The following is a 14,692-nucleotide window of genomic DNA, read 5'->3' as shown; positions in this document are numbered from 1 at the left end:
CACACACATACATACATACACACACACACATGCTTGTTTGAACTTAAACGGCTACAGGCTCCCGGAGAGGCGGGAGGGCGCATGGGAATCTGCAGCGGAACATGCCACGAACAGATGTACACTGGGTAATTTTCCATTCGATGGCATGTGTAGCTGCAGATACACATGCTATGCATAGACTACAAAGCCGGTTTCCTCCCATAAGCGGTGGTCAGCCTGTAGGAGTTGAAGTTGTTTGAAATAGTGTTCTTAGTACAGCCTGTCGTACTGTTGCTCGTTGTGTTGCTAACACATCTACACAGTAATGCTTGGTAAATGTATGGGGTGTTGACCAAGTGGCTGCTTTACAGATTTCTGTCATTGGTAGATTTTCTAAAAAAGCTATTGTTGCTCCTTTTTTCTGGTGGAATGTGCTTTTGGTGTTACCAATAGCTGCCTTTTGGCCTTTAGGTAACACGTTTGGATGCATTATTCTATCCATCTAGCTAGTCCTTGTTCTGAGATTGGATTCCCAGTATGTGGCTTTTGGAACGCCACAAATAACTGTTTAGTTTTTCTAAATGATTTAGTTCTATCAATGTAATACATTATAGCTCTTTTAATGTCTAATGAATGCAGCAATCTTTCTGCTACTGAGTCTGGCTGTGGGAAGAAGACTGGAAGTTCCACTGTTTGATTGATATGAAACAGTGAAATCACCTTAGATAGGAATTTTGGGTTTGTCCGAATTACTACTTTATGTTTGTGTACTTGTATGAAGGGTTCCTCAATAGTGAAACCTTGTATTTCACTAACTCTCCTTAATGAAGTGATTGCAATGAGGAATGCTACTTTCCATGTTAGGTATTGAATCTGACACGAATGCATAGGTTCAAATGGTAGACCCTTGAGTCATGTGAGTACAATATTTAGATTCCATGAAGGCACTAGGGGTGTTCTTGGTGGTACGATACGTTTAGTCCTTCCATGAAGGCTTTGATAACAGGGACTCTAAATAGAGAGGCGTGTTGTATATTTTGCAAATATGCTGAAAAAGCAGTGAGATGTATTTTGATGGATGAAAAGGCTAAATTTGCCTTTTGCAGATGAAGCAAGTAACCTACAATGTCTTATAGTGATGCTGAAAGAGGGGCAATCTGTTTGGATTGACAGTAAAACACAAACCTTTTCCATTTATTTGCATAACACTGCCTGGTAGTGGGTTTTCTAGCTTGTTTAATTATTCCATACTTTCTGTTGAAAGATGTAGATATCCAAACTAATCACTAGTTTGAGTATTGCTGGATTTGGATGCCTGGTCAGTTGTCTGTTTTGTGTTTACAGATCTGGTATGTTGGGCAGTTTGATGTGTGGTACTACTGACCGGTCTAACAATGTTGTGTACCATGGTTGACGTGCCCACATTGGTGCTATAAGTATGAGTTTGAGTCTGTTTTGATGCAGTTTGTTGACTAGAAATGGAATGAGTGGGAGAGGGGGGGAAAAGCGTAAGCAAATATCCCTGACCAGTTGATCTAAAGAGCATTGCCTTTAAATAGAGGATGTGGGTACCTGGATGCAAAGTTTTGGCATTTTGCGTTTTCGCTGGTGGTGAATAGGTCTATGTCTGGCATTCCCCAGTGATGAAAGTATGTTTGAAGTACTTGGGGATGAATTTCCCACTCTTGTGTTTGTTGATGATCTCAGCTCAGAACATCTGCTAATTGGTTGTGTATCCCTGGAATGTATTGTGCTACAGGGTGAATTTTGTTGTGTATTGCCCAATGCCAAATCTTTGTACTAGAAGGGACAGTTGCGATGAGTGGGTCCCTCCTTGTTTGTTTAGGTAATACATTGTAGTCATATTGTCTGTCTTGATCAGAATGTGTTTGTGAATGAGAAGAGGTTGAAAAGCTTTGAGTGCTAGGAATACGGCCGCAATTCTAGGTGATTTATGTGAAGTTGTTTGTGTTTGTTGTCCCATTGTCCTTGAATGTTGTGATTGTTGAGGTGTGCCCCCAATCCAATCATTGATGCATCTGTTGTAAGTGTGGCTTGAGGCACAGGGTCTTGAAATGGCTGGCCGTTGTTTAAATTTGTGGAATTCCGCCACTGAAGCGATATGTGTGTTTGGCGGTTTATCAACACTAGATCATGAAGTTGACCATGTGCTTGTGACCATTGTTTTGCAAAGCACTGTTGTAAGGGCCGCATGTTTAGTCTTGCATTCGAGACAATGGCGATGCATGATGCCATCATGCCCAACAGTTTCATGACAAATTTGACTGTGTACTGTTGGTTTGACTGAATTTGTGCCAATACATTGTGGAATGATTGTATCCTTTGCAAGTGCTGTTTGTGTATTTAGTGTGGCTCCTAAATACTGTTGAATTTGCACTGGTTGCAAGTGGGATTTTTGGTAGTTTATGGAGAACCCTAGAGTGTGTAGGGTTTGTGTTGCATAATGTGTATGGTTTCGACACTGTGTCTGGCTGTTGGATTTTATTAGCCAGTCGTCGAGATATGGAAAGACATGGATGTGTTGCCTTCTTAGGTAGGCTGCCACTACGGCAAGGCATTTTGTAAATACTCTGGGAGCTGTTGTTATCCCGAAAGGTAACACTTTGTACTGGTAATGTTTTCCTTGTATTATAAACCGGAGATATTTTCTGTGCGCTGGATGGAAGGGTATGTGAAAATACGCATCCTTGAGGTCTAATGTTTCCATAAAATCTTGTTGTAACAGTGGGACTACATCCTGTAGTGTTACCATGTGAAGGTTTTCTGATAAGATCTAAAGATAGAGAGTTCTGAGATCTTGTATTGGTCTCAAGGTTGCATCTTTTTTGGGAATAAGAAAGTACAAGGAGTAAACCCCTGTTCCTATTTGATGTTGTGGTACAAGCTCTATGGCTTGTTTGAGTAATAGTGACTGTACTCCTGTTTGAAACATGGAGATGTGTTGGGAGGAGAGTTTGTGTGGTTTTGGAGGTATATCTGGAGGAATGTGTGTGAATTCTATGCAGTAACCATTGTGGATAATACCCAATTGTCTGTTGTAATGGGTAACCAATTTTTGTGGAGCGTTTGCAGTCTTCCTCCCACAGGAGAAGTGTGATGAGGGAAGATGTGGAGGGAGTCACTGTTTTGTGTGTGAGGTTTGTTTTGTTGGCTGATATTTTCCCCTACTTCTGGGGAATTGGCCTTTGTAAATTCCTCTAAACCACCTCATTGGTACTGAGGCTGGTAAGATGGTTTTGATTGTGAGGTGGATGCCTCAGATGTTTGGGCTCTAAACCCACCCCTGTATTGAGGCTTTCGAAATAAACCTCTGTACTGTGAAGTATACAGAACACCCATGGCTTTAGCAGTGTCTGAGTCCTTTTTCATTTTTTCGATGGCGGTATCAACCTCAGGGCCAAAAAGCGTTTTCTCATTAAATGGCATATTAAGAACAGCCTGCTGGATTTCTGGTTTAAACCCTGGCGACTAAAGCCATGCGTGTCTCCGAATGGTGACAGCAGTATTGATTGTCCTAGCTTCTGTATCTGCCGAGTCTAGAGCTGACCTAATCTGGTTATTAGTAATAGCCTGCCCTTCCTCGACTATCTGCTGTGCCCTCTTTTGTTGGTCTTTTGGAAGATGCTGGATGATATCTTTCATCTCGACCCAGTGTGCCCTATCATACCTAACCAGTAGTACTTGGGAGTTGGCTATTCTCCATTGATTAGCTGCTTGCGATACCACTCTTACCAGCAATATCAAATTTCTTGCTTTCCTTGTCAGGTGGTGGTGCATCACCAGATGACTGGGAGTTGGCCCCCTTCCTTGCCGCACTGACAACTACGGAATCAGGAGGTGGCTGTTGGGTAATGAATGCCGGATCAGAGGGAGGCGGCTTATATTTCTTCTCCACTCTGGGAGTGATGACCCTGGCTTTAGCTGGCTCTTGAAAAATTTGATGTGCGTGTTTCAACATGTCTGGAAGTGTGGGATGGGACCGGTAAGTAGTGTGAGTGGAGGATAATGTATTAAAGAGAAAATCATCCTCAAGAGGCTCGGTGTGCATGGCTACGTTGTGGTACGACGCTGCCCTAGCCAAAACCTGGGTGTATGAAGTGCTGTCTGCTGGTGGCGATGGTTTTGAAGGATAGCAGTCTGGGCTGTTATCAGAAATGTGATTATCGTAGAGATCCCATAGATCCACATTGTCTTGTTGTGAATCTGCAGAGTGTACTGGAGACTGTGCAGGTGTAGGGGTAGTAGGTGGAGAGACAGTCAGGTGAGGAGAATGAGGAGGAGACTGATGAGGTGAGAATTAAGGACGCTGAGTTTTTTGTTTGGGCCTTGGCACTTTAGCTGGTGGCTGATCAGTGTCCAATTGTCCTTGAAAGGCTAGCTTCCTCTTAGTTTTCAGAAGAGGTGCAGTTAGGATCTTGCCAGTGTCTTTATGAATATGAATTCTGGCCTGCCTTTCATCAAATTCCTCCATTTGTGTGAGTTCCTCCGAAAATCTATGGCTCTCGTTAAGTTGTTTTTAAAGTCCATGCTCCTCTGTGTATATGGGTCTTTTTGGCTACGAAGCCGGTTTTCTCGGGATCGAAAGGACTGGAGTGGATGTTGGCCTCGGCTCAGTCAGGGATTTTCGAGGCTTCGACTCGATGGGTGGTGTTTGCCTGTTTCGGAGCCTGTGCTTCGGTTCGAGTCCATAGGCTTCAGTGACGAGGCCTTTCTCGGTGCCAAAGTTGTTGTTTGGTCACCGGAAGTCTTTTTGCAGGTGGAGCCATGGCCTTCCAGCAGTGGCGTTCCCGAGGCCTTGTGTTTGGGCTTGGGTTGGACAGGGGCAGGCGTACTCACGTGCTGTCCTGCAGTGACCGATCTATCCTCCTCGGACTCTGAGTCGGACCCTCGAACGGAGACTGCGGTGTGCATAATCTCTTCTTCCTCCACGTCGAGACGTTTGGTGCTTCTCAACGCCATTTCCAACCTTTGCGATCTTCTGTCTCGTAGAGGCTTCTTTGAGCGGAAGGATCTGCAGGCCTTGCAAGTATCCTCTCGATGGTCTGGAGACAGACAAAGATTACAGACGAGATTTTGTTCTGTATATGGGAACTTGGCATGGCACAGAGGGCAGAAGCGAAATGGGGTCCGGTCCATGAGGATCCACCGGTCGATGATAGATTATACGCGATCGAAACAATACCGACGAATTAGAGAGTTTTCAGGACTTTTCCGACTCGAACTACCGGAGCAAAAAGAAACAAGTCCGAACCCGATGGTGGAAAGAAAACAATCTAAGATGGAGTCGATGCCCATGCACAATAGAGCCGAAAAGGAGGAGTCCCTCGATCCTGTGACTCGAAAAGACTTCTTTGAAGAAAAACAACTTGTAACACTCCGAGCCCAACACTAGATGGCAGGACCTATGCAATGCATGTGTATCTGCAGCTACACATGCCATCGAACACATTATATATGTATAGATAGATCACTTATGTCAATGCATGTATGGTTTCACTGGGGGTTGCGATCGGACCCACATATAAAAGTGGTTATATTATATATATATATATATATGAAACACAATACCTTAAAACATCATTAAGGCAACCAGCACTCCACGATTGTTAAACCAAAGGTTTATTTACACAAAAACAGGAACGCGTTTCGGCGTGACCGCCTTCATCAACCTATATATTTTCCACCAGTTGTCTTGCAGTTGCAGCTTGCATCTTGAAAGCAGTGCACATACTTCAACTGACGCGTTTCAACTGTAGCTTTGAGGCAGCAATAAAAAAAGTCAATTAAGACTTGTGATTATGTTTCTGCTACAAAAGTATCAGACTTTTGTCTCTTGACTGTTATGATGTCATAAAGTAGTGCAGAAGGTTTATATGCCTACTGCAAAGAGCAAATATGTATTTTATGTAAACAGCTGAGTACATTAGTAAAGTCAGCCAGTACCCGTGCTATAATACAAATGAAATGTATTGTTGGGGGGTGGGGGGGGCGGCTATGGAGCGATGAAGGGCACTTTTGCTGGGTGGTGGTGAGGGAATCCGAGGAGGTGGTCATGGGAGTGGGAGCACCAATAATTATTGTTGGACTGGGCGCTAGAGATGCTAAAGACTGTGATGATTGGTATGTGACAAGGTGTTTTTTGAGTGTCTTGAAAGACCATGCTGATTGAGGGAAAAAGCGAAAATAAGGTGACCTCTACTGTTGCACCTAAGACACACTCACCCCCCCCCCCCCCAGCAATTTTGTGACTATCTACGTAGACTAGTGTTTTAGAGCAACATTTTAGCCAGTAGCAGAGATGGCATCTTGGTGGATGACTGCTGCTCAAACCCTCACTCAGGTTATAGAGGACAGCTCTGACATAGGATCAGAGACTGAGACAGCAGATACTGAGACAGCATCTGAGGGATAGGACAATGGCGCAGACTCTGGGAGTGATATTTCAGTCGGAGGAGTCCCATTCGATAACTCCTCTTCCAGTAATTATGAGGGAGGTGATGAGGACAGTCCTGCTGTCCCTCTGCAATGGTACAATAGCGGGTTAGCCCAACCAAGAGAGCAGGTGCCAGCGGCGGTCAAGCACAGAGAGCGAGTGCTCTCTTGGGAGATCCCCAATTTAGTTCAGCCCCAAATTCCACCACCCAAATCGTACTGTGGAGATATCAAAATTATCTATCACAAAAACTGGTTTTGTAAGGCAGGCACCTGTGTTTTTGGTCCTGGGCTTGGGTGCCATATAGGAAGACATACTAAACCCAGACATTTCTGGAAACTAGACATCCAGGAGAGTCCACAGAGGTGTGACTTGTGTGGATTCCCCAAAGTTTTCTTACCCAGAATACCCTGCAAAGCTGAAATGTTGAATAAAAATGATTTTTTCTTGCAGTTCTGTCACACAAACTACAGGAATATGCTGGGATCCATAGAATTCCTACCACCCAGTGTTTCCCCACCTATCCTGATAAAAACTCTATCCCACTTGAGTGCCTGTACCTAGTGTCTGCGTCAGGAATGGATCACCACAGGGTCAACAGTTGCCCTCATGTAAGGACCAACATTGACCGTTGTGTGATCTATTCCTGTCGCGGGCGCTAGGCCTACCCACACAAGTGAGGTACCATTTTTATCGGGAGACTTGGGGGAACGCTGAGTGGAAGGAAATTTGTGGCTCCTCTCAGATTCCAGAACTTTCGGTCACCGAAATGTGAGGAAAGTGTTTTTTGGCCAAATGTTGAGGTTTGCAAAGGTTTCTGGGTAACAGAACCTGGTGCAAGCCCCACAAGTCACCCCATCTTGGATTCCCCTAGGTGTCTAGTTTTAAAAAATGCGTAGGTTCGGTAGGTTTCCCTAGGTGTCGGCTGAGCAAGAGGCCAAAATCTACAGCTAGGCACTTTGCAAAAAACACGTCAGATTTCAATGTAAAAATGTGATGTGTCCATGTTGCGTTTCCTGTTGCGAGTATTAGGCCTACCCACGCAAGTGAGGTACCATTTTTATTGGGAGACTTGGGGGGGGGGAGAAGGGGGAAACACAGAATAGCAAGTTATTGCCCCTTCTCTTTCTCTACATTTTTTCCTTCCAAATGTAAGACCGTGTGTAAAAAAGATTTCTATTTGAGAAATGGCCTGGAATTCACATGCTAGTATGGGCACCCCGGAATTCAGAGATGTGCAAATAACCACTGCTTCTCAACACCTTATCTTATGCCTATTTTGGAAATACAAATGTTTTCTTGATACCTATTTTTCACTCTTTATATTTCAGCAAATGAATTGCTGTACACCTGGTATAGAATGAAAACCCATTACAAGGTGCAGCACATTTATTGGCTCTGGGTATCTAGGGATCTTGATGAACCTACAAGCCCTATATATCCCCGCAACCAGAAGAGTCCAGCAGACGTAACAGAATATTGCTTTAAAACAACTGACATGGCAGGAAAAAGTTAGAGTAAAACGTGGAGAAAAATGGCTGTTTGTTTTTCAGCTCAATTTCAATTTGTTTTTATTTCAGCTGTTATTTTCTGTAGGAAAACCTTGTAGGATCTACCAAATGACCACTTGCTGAATTCAGAATTTAGTCTACTTTTCAGAAATGTTTAGCTTTCCGGGATCCAGCATTGGTTTTACACCTATTCCTGTCACTACCTGGAAGGAGGCTGAAAGCACAAAAAACAAACAGTAAAAATGGGATATGTCCCAGTAAAATGCCAAAATTGTGTTGAAAAATGTGGTTTTCTGATTCAAGTCCGGTTACTGAAAGCTGGGAAGATGGTGATTTTAGCACCGCAATCACCTTGTTGATGCCATTTTCAAGGGGGGGGGGGACACAAGTCTTCTTCGGCAGCCCTTTTTTCCTCCATTTGTTTAAAAAAAAAAAATGTTCGCTGTATTTTGGCTAATTTCTTGGTCTCCTCCAGGGGAACTCACAAACTCTGGGTACCTAGAGAATCCCTAGGAAAAAAGGACTCCGCACGGGGGGCAGCTTAGCCCAGCAGCTAAGAGGTTAACAATTCAAATGGCTGGCAAGAGAAAAATGCAGACTGTTATCTTGTAGAGACAATATATATATACACATACATACATACATACATACACACATATATGAATTTTCTGAAATTACTTCGATATTCCACTTTTTTTTAAAAATGTATTTCATTTCACTTATATTCTTGGACAAAAAAAAAGCACAGCACCTTTTTTAGGAAGTGACAAAAGTGATAAGCGAGTGTTATAATTGCAATAATGGAGCTTATACTGCATTGTGCCAGGATCTTTTTTTGTTTCTGTTTACAATAGTGACTCTAAGGAATGCAAAAACTACAGGCATGTTGCACGGTTATAACTGCTCTGGAAGCAGAGGCTGTGCAAGAATGATAGAAAAGGATCTTACGTGGAAAGTGGTGAAAAGGAAGTGGAGTAAAATTGTTGGAATTCTGAGAAATCGTATTGAAAAGCACAGAGATAGCTGTCCTCAGGAAAATATCTGTAATTAGGAATCAGGTCCTGTACTGCCGATGAGTGACTGAGGGGCTCTCAGGATGGTGTTAAATTTGGAAGCAGTAGGAATGGACCTGGAAGATACAGTAATGAACTGGGTGAAGAGGAAAACGTAGCCATCACTGTGATATGGAGCATGAGACCAAAGGCTCAACTGCCTCCAACAGGGGTTAATGTATGTTTGAGGGCAATGACCCAGTAGCTATGATAATAAAAGGTGCAGTTTCAAAAGAATATTGATTATACATAAATGGTCTTTCACCTGATGAATGATTCCAATTGCAAGCAGAGCATAACTATTTTGGTAATATTAACAATGTGACACGTAGAAGTTTTTTGTCTTACTGAAATCTATGACAGATATTATGAGCATGTGGCACTACACACAAATTGTCAACTTGAATGACTGCAATGTTGTGGAGGGCCTCCAGCTCCATCAAATGACATCACTTCACTTGTACACGGTGAAGTCAAGAATTAAGTTCAATGTTGTGTGCACCTTCACAAGGCTTACTAATGCAAAGGTGTTGGCTAACTACAGAAATTGCCACCCTATGACAATCACAACAGTATCATTTGTTAAGCTGCTTCTGATGCTATAAAATCAAGAAATTTCAATAGCCTGAGGCAGAGGTAGATTTCTTGTTGTACAGAGGCCAAGAGTCAGTAATAGCCTCCCCCCTAACCTTAGGGTTGAACCAATCTATCTGCAATTTAAAACCCTCATGTAAACCAAATTGTTGGATTGCACAAGCAACCAAGTCATAATTCCTGTGGACAGTAACCAAAGTATGCCGGAGGAGAGAGTTATAGCCCTGGCGGTACCTTGATATACATCCGTAAAAAAATTGTTGTCCAGAGATTTTCATTTTTGATTTGTTTTTTTTGTATCATTAGAGAATTAATTTAGCTTGGGTAGACAGTGCTAATCATCGCTGACTTTTTCTGGATGACATTTTTATAAATGGAGGATGTGTTGCAGTGATGATGTAATATTTCAGGAACCATGAGACCTATATACTTTATTTTAGTGTCAAAACATAGGTTTTCTCTTATAGGCTACTCTTATAGCGACAGACAATAATTCCTCAGAAAAACCCTTGCCATTTTCCAAAAAGACAGCTCTATGATCATTATTTCAGGTTTTCCGTTGATTCAAATTCGGAAACAAGAGCAAAGTATGTGGTAGCACAGGATCGTTACCGCCTGACTGAATTGCTAACTACAGAATCTGAGGACTCCTTCAAAAAAATAAAAAATAAATAAATTATATATATATATATATATATATATATATATATATATATATATATATATATATATATATATATTAGAATAAAAAAAAAGCATGGAAAAATATGGTAAAAAAATGGCACCAATCAGTGAATCACAACAAGAATCTGAGTCTTCTGAGAAAGTGACAACCAAACTCAATGCCATTCCATTTAGAAGACTGATGGCTACCCCTCATCAACCTCCAACAACTGATCAGAAAGCAGAGGATCTTCAATGTGTTATCTGGCATGTGACAAAAGAACAAAGTAAGGAATATGCGAGTCTCAAAGGCCAAACGCTAGTTTCTTCCAAGATGAAGGTTTCAGCAGTGTAGATTATCTAAGCAGCGAGGTGAATGTATTTGCACTGGATTTGTATGACCAAACGACCTGCATATGTGCATACATTAGAAAATATTAATGCTCAGTGAGCTCAGAGAAGCAACGTAACAGCCAGTCTGCAGTTAGTTTGCACTCTTTGAAAAAGCAAAATAAGTTTTAAAACCCCATGAGTGCTGGCTACAAGAAAGTCTACTAGAAAGTTTCAAAGTGGCCGAGGACATGGATCTTCTACCTCATGCTGATGTCCGTGGAGCTGATTTAACTGAATTTATCATATTGCTTATTCGATGCGGACTGAAGGACAAAGAAAAGCCAGTTCCTCCGTGATCTCCCAGAATACTGTCCCACTGAAGAAAGTTGGGTTTTTACTTGTTATACCATCTACAGTCACAAACTACGCAACAGTATACACAGCTTTAAACAATTTCCAAATAAGCATGCTCAGCTTGAAGACCAGCCTATCCTGCCAATTTTCTGCAATGAATGTATTTTTCATATTGTAGCTGACATTTTATGAACAATCCAGTAGAATTTGATGATCTTTATCCAATGATGGGAGTTTTCCACATGTCAAACGTTGTATTGCGGTGAGCAGGAAAGTTATCTCAGTGGATGTGGCACACAAGATGCACTTATTGAGGCTGAAATTTTAGGAAGCAAAACTGGCCAGTCAATATTGAGCAGAACCCATTATGTTAGTTCAATACAAATTAAGGTCATCATATCTGAGGCTATAGAAACAATGCTTTGGAATGCTTTCTGGAACAAGAATGACAAACTAGGTTTTGCATATTTTACCTCAGAAAATAAGGCACAGGTTGCACTTCATTCAAACACATAATGCAAAGCCAGGCAATGTTCAATACACTAAGTTCAAAATTAGAAAACCAAGTTTGTGGAGTTTTGTCAAGGAATAATAAGAAAAATTAGAACTTTGCAAGTACTGGGGAATATTTTACATACAATAGCCCTAGTGAAAAACTTGGTACATGCTGTTCGGGAAGGTGATTGGGAGCTGCATGAGAAGATTGTGGAGTCACTGATTACTGTGTTTTGCAAATTTGATTGCATAAACTACCTGTGATATGGGTCCTGGTATTTGGATAGAGTGAAGAAGTGAGAGGTGGCGAAACCATACCTTTAAAGAAAAATCATCCAAAGACATTTTGTGATGAAAGCAAGGAGGGAAGGTTCAATGCTGAGGTTCCAGATATGAAATTGGAACAGACAATCCAGAGATCATAGAAAAGCTTTAAGGGAATTGTTAGTTAGACATGTAAGAGTGAATATGTTGCCCAATGGCAGCTAGTTTACCATGACGTCCTTTCTATTTGCCATGTTTTCAGAGAGACGACAAATTATAAATTAATGGACCATTGTGAAACAGTTCCTCACCACAAACTTGTGGGAAAGAGAGGGGAATGTTTTAATAGACATGTTGACAGCCTTCTTTTCATGCAGCAGCAAGGAAACCCCTTTGAAATGACTGAGCCTGTGCGACTACACAACTTTGTGACCAAACAATATTTGAATAACAATATAAAGACACATCTACTAGCTGTCCTGGAGCATGGATCAAAACTATGTGGAGGACTGAAGCAGGATAGATTTGTTTAGAAAGAGAAAAAAGCTGTTTGACAATTACTAAAGCTAAACTTCCACACTTTATTTGCTATAGTAAGAGTTTCTTGTAACCAGCCACTACAAAAGTCACCAAAAATATAGATATTTGCAAGCACATAGAGGGATGGACATAGCAAAATAAAGGGGTGAATTTATCAAGGACATTCTATTGCATGATAATCTTCCAACAAACGCATTATTTGATGAACTGCACATTGTCTTTGCCAGTTATTTTGAACTATCTGTCAAAGAATGTGAGAGAATCAGACTAATGTCTACAAGTGGAACAATTGACCTTGCCTGCCTCAAAAATTAAACACCTATACCTGTGTAACTTGATAAATTCGGTCATCAACATTGAACAAGATGAACTTGGAGATGTTCGCCGAAACTGTGAAACAGTGAACACTGAAATTCCAATTACTGCAAGTGGGATGATTGTCGATGAGGAGTTGGTGCCTGCAGAGATAATTTCAAAAAGTACGGGCCATATCGTTCAAGAACTGAACAGCACATTGGAGGAAGCTGACCTTTGTGTTGTGCCACATGTTGAGTAGGCTATTCAAAATTGTTCCTATAGAGTCACTGTACTGTCAAATGACAGATATTATTGTGCTACTTAGATTAGTTGCAATGTTCATAGGTCAAGGATTGTTATAGTTATGGATACATTATGAAACAGACGAGAAAAGACGCTTAATCCCACTTCATATTCTGTACAAAAAAAATGTGATCCAGAGATGCCTAGTGTTCTTATCAAGGCACATATAATTACAGGTGATGACACAATGAGTAGAATTGGAACAAAGCTTGAAGCTTTAACTGCTGAACCTGTGAAGTTTCTAAAAGGATTTGCTGAGACAGAAGAAGAATGCGACTAATAGAGGCATAGAAAAATACCTTGCGCTGCGTGGAAAAGGAGCTCTGACTCACACATTTGACGATCTTTGGTAAAGTGAGTTCAAGAGATCAGTCCCGCTAAGTGACCTTCAACTGACATCATATTCTGTGAGTGGACACATTAAAATAGCGTTCTACTTGATCACAAGATGTGTAAATGTTTTAGATCATGCATATGTAGAGAAAGATCAATGTGAATTCGGTGGGAACATATTGATGGGGTCCTAAAACCTACAAAATTGCTAAAGCCTCTACCGACAGAACTTACAAATACATGCAAATCCTGTGCTACAAAAAAGATGTCCCTGTCGATATGCTCTTCTCAAATGTTCAACATTCTGCAAATGTACCACAAGCATTTGCCAAAAAAAATAAAGTGAACTATAAAAATGAGTCTAAAACAGGTGTGAAATATTTTTTTCCATATTCAGATCATAAACATTGTTTGGTGTATACATAAAAGGATTAAAAACCATTATTGTTCCAAAAACACACACACATATATAAGAGAGAGAGAGAGAGAGAGAGAGCGCTCTTCTTCATCATAGCCACCATTTTGGAAAATGGCGGAAGGGTTGCTCAGAGGAGTTATTTGCCGTCTCTATAAAGATTACTTTACCCTCAAAACCTATGTTTTGGCAGCAAAATGAAGTATCTAGGCCTTATGGTTCCTGAAATATTACATCATCACTGCTACACGTCGGACATTTTTTTAAAATGTCACCCAGAAAAAAAAAAAAATAATCTGCCCAGTTCAGCAATGTCTACCCACAGCATTACTTCTCTAATGATCCAAAAACACAAATCTAAAATGAAAATAACTTTTTTTTTTTTTTTTTTTTAATTAGGGGTAATCATCCACTGTTCCTGATAGCCGCCGTTGCAACTCTGAAGTGACCAGACAGTGATGTGGGTAGCACCAAATAATAAAGTGTAATAAGTACATACAATCAGGTACACTTAAATTCAGAGGTTATAACAGTGGCAGTGACTTTTGTATAAACAAGAAGAGTCTCTTGGTCGTAATGCATTGAGTGACAGATCAACACAGCCCTGTCCGTGGGAAAAAAAGGCAACAGTGCACTCAATAAAAGTGTAATTGCCACTGAGGTCAAATCGTGTCCTGACTTAAGACTAACAATGCACATATTTCAGTGCTTCCCCAATTCACCTCTGCTCTTAGAGCAGGGGTCTTCAAACTTGGTCGTGGGCCCCACAGAGGGGGTGGTGGGGGTGGAGGGTGGGGGCGGGGGAGAGCTAGGCTGTGGCCGAGAGGAGCATTATGGTGATAATTGACATATTTGGAGGGGGCCCGATGATTTTTCTTCTTCCCTAAGGGGGAGGCACAACACTGAAAACTTTGAAAACCACTGTCTTAGAAACTACCATTATGTTGAATGTTTGGAAAAGAAAACAAGTATGCCAGAATAAACAAATGTAACCAATTACTGCCACGGAAAGCAATGGAGACGGAGGGTAAGAGCATCTTTTCAGCACTTGAATCTCAGAGATTCAAGGTCAAGAGTCACCAAGCAAGGCATTTAAAAGGTTATC

General features: G+C 41.3%; 1 protein-coding gene across 1 annotated transcript in view; it reads right to left on the bottom strand.

The window, feature by feature from the left end:
• Window positions 1-14,692, bottom strand: part of MRPL20 (mitochondrial ribosomal protein L20) — a 77,726-nt gene that overhangs the window by 38,692 nt on the left and 24,342 nt on the right. The gene's annotated exons all lie outside the window — the stretch shown is intronic.

This window comes from Pleurodeles waltl, chromosome 6 (assembly GCF_031143425.1).
Source record: "Pleurodeles waltl isolate 20211129_DDA chromosome 6, aPleWal1.hap1.20221129, whole genome shotgun sequence".
Lineage (NCBI taxonomy): Eukaryota > Metazoa > Chordata > Amphibia > Caudata > Salamandridae > Pleurodeles > Pleurodeles waltl.
The sequence above is the reverse complement of the archived record's forward strand: the minus strand, read 5'-3'. Positions and strand labels throughout refer to the sequence as shown.